The sequence below is a fragment of the Penaeus japonicus genome, unplaced genomic scaffold (assembly GCF_977035675.1).
Source record: "Penaeus japonicus unplaced genomic scaffold, GWHDUDI00000001_assembly GWHDUDI00000010, whole genome shotgun sequence".
Classification (NCBI taxonomy): Eukaryota; Metazoa; Arthropoda; class Malacostraca; order Decapoda; family Penaeidae; genus Penaeus; species Penaeus japonicus.
The window spans coordinates 3,708,031-3,710,530 of record NW_028234412.1 but is presented as its reverse complement, the minus strand read 5'-3'; positions in this window follow the sequence as shown (position 1 = coordinate 3,710,530).

The following is a 2,500-nucleotide window of genomic DNA, read 5'->3' as shown; positions in this document are numbered from 1 at the left end:
GGTGATGATGATATTATTGAAGATAATGATGTTGAGGATGACATAAGTGTTATTAATAACATGATGTTGACAACAGTGAAATTAGTAACGTTATTAATGGTGATATTATTAACAATAATGAAGATGGCAAGGACATCATAACAGCATCATAACGACGATGATTACAATGCATATCATGATTATGATGATTAATAAATGATAATGATTATGATGTTTATGATGATGAAAATAACAACAAAAGGTGATTTTCCTCTTATTGTGGTTGTACTTAACTGATGAATATTTAGACTTAACTATGTATTTATCATACAGAGAGATTCACTATTCACTATCATGTATCATCATATCTATTCATCAATCCACCGGTATCCTTTTCTGCCTGCAAATCTATCTCCACCTCTATCTCTTATTCTTCGATCTTTCCCTCTTTCTCGGTCTGTCGCTCTCTGTGTCTCTCTCTGTCTCTCTTATTTCTCTCTCTCTTTCTCTCTTTTCCTTCTCTCTCTTTTTTCTCTCCTCTCTCTCTTTCTTTCTATCTCTCTCTCACCCTCTTTCCTTTTCTTCTTTCTCCCCCTCCCCCCTCTCTCTCTCTCTCTCTCTCTCTCTCTCTCTCTCTCTCTTTCCCTCTTCCCTCTCCCCCTCTCTCTCTCTCTCTCTCTCTCTCTCTCTCTCTCTCCTTCCAACCCCCCTCCCTCCCCCCTCTCTCTCTGTCTCTCTCTCTCTCTTTCCCTCCCCCCTCTCCCCCCCCCTCTCTCTCTCTCTCTCTCCCTCCAACCCCCCTTCCCCTCCCTCCCTCCCTCTCTTTCTGCTCATCACGCCGCCCTCATCTTCCTCTCTTTACATCAGTGGCAACTAAACGAAACATAAGAACCCATTTCTCCTTTCATTCTTCTCCGTCTGTCTTCATTCCCGGTTTATTCCAACCTCTCTTCTGTTTCTTCTTCGTTTTTCTTTTATTTCTCGTCGATTTATTTTTATCTATTTATTTATTTTTTATTTTATTATTATTTTTTTTTGTTTTATTTTCCTTTTCCTTCGTGTGTTCAAAATGGCGAACCAGCAGTGGGTTTAGAATTGGCTTGTTTTCAATAACAGCGGTTGGGGTCCTTGTGTCTCGAGGGGAATCGAGGACTCTGTCTCTACTAATAATAAACGTGTGATGATAAACGATAATTAAAGTGATAAATGAGAAAAGCAATAGAAATCAATACCGCGGACTAGTTTTCGTGTCTGAAGCGACAGCCAAAAAAAAAAAAAAAAAGAAAAAAAATAGGAATTCGATTTGGGGTGACTAGTCCTATTGCTAGAATCCTTTTTGGGTTTATCTTTTGGAATTGAGTGCAAGGAAATGGTCAAAATGACAAATCTCTTCAAACTGGAGAGGAGGACAGAGCTTCATAACTTATTCATACTTGTGAATGTGAAAAACAAAACAATTTATCTGAAAAAACAACAACAACTGGAGAGGAGGACAGAGCTTCATACTCATACTCGTGAATGTGAAAAACAAAACAATTTAACTAAAAAAAAAAAAAAAAAAAAAAATATGTACTTTCCCTCAGGTAACTCATCCACTTTACTCAACTCGCCAAATTTACTCACCTCACTCATCTCACACTTCCTAACATCACTTTACTTACTCTCTCCTAATTCATCCTATTATTACTAACCTCACTTATTCTGAATTACTCTTCCTTACTCTAACTTAACTCATTTTACTTATACTGACCACACTTACTTACTTACTTACCTACCAACATTATCTTACTAACTTTACTCATCCTCACCCTTGTGAAGGGAAGAGATGAGAGGAAGTAAAAGTATGCGTTGCGTAAGGGAAGCGACCCAGGATTAAAAAGGGTGAGGGATAGGAAAGAGAGAGAGATAGGACACTATGGTGAGAGGGACAGTTGCGAGATAGAAGGACACTATAGTGAGAGGGACACGTTACGAGATAGAAGGACACTATGGTGAGAGGGACACGTTGCGAGATAGAAGGACACTATGGTGAGAGGGACCGTTACGAGATAGAAGGACACTATGGTGAGAGGGACACGTTGCGAATTAGAAGGACACTATGGTGAGAGGGACCGTTACGAGATAGAAGGACACTACGGTGAGAGGGACAGTTGCGAGATAGAAGGACACTATGGTGAGAGGGACACGTTACGAGATAGAAGGACACTATGGTGAGAGGGACACGTTGCGAGATAGAAGGACACTATGGTGAGGGACAGTTGCGAGATAGAAGATGGTGAGAGGGACCCAGTTACGATAGAAGGACACTATGGTGAGAGGGACCGTTACGAGATAGAAGGACACTATGGTGAGAGGGACACGTTGCGAGATAGAAGGACACTATGGTGAGAGGGACACGTTGCGAGATAGAAGGACACTATGGTGAGAGGGACACGTTACGAGATAGAAGGACACTATGGTGAGAGGGACACGTTACGAGATAGAAGGACACTATGGTGAGAGGGACAGTTACGAGATAGAA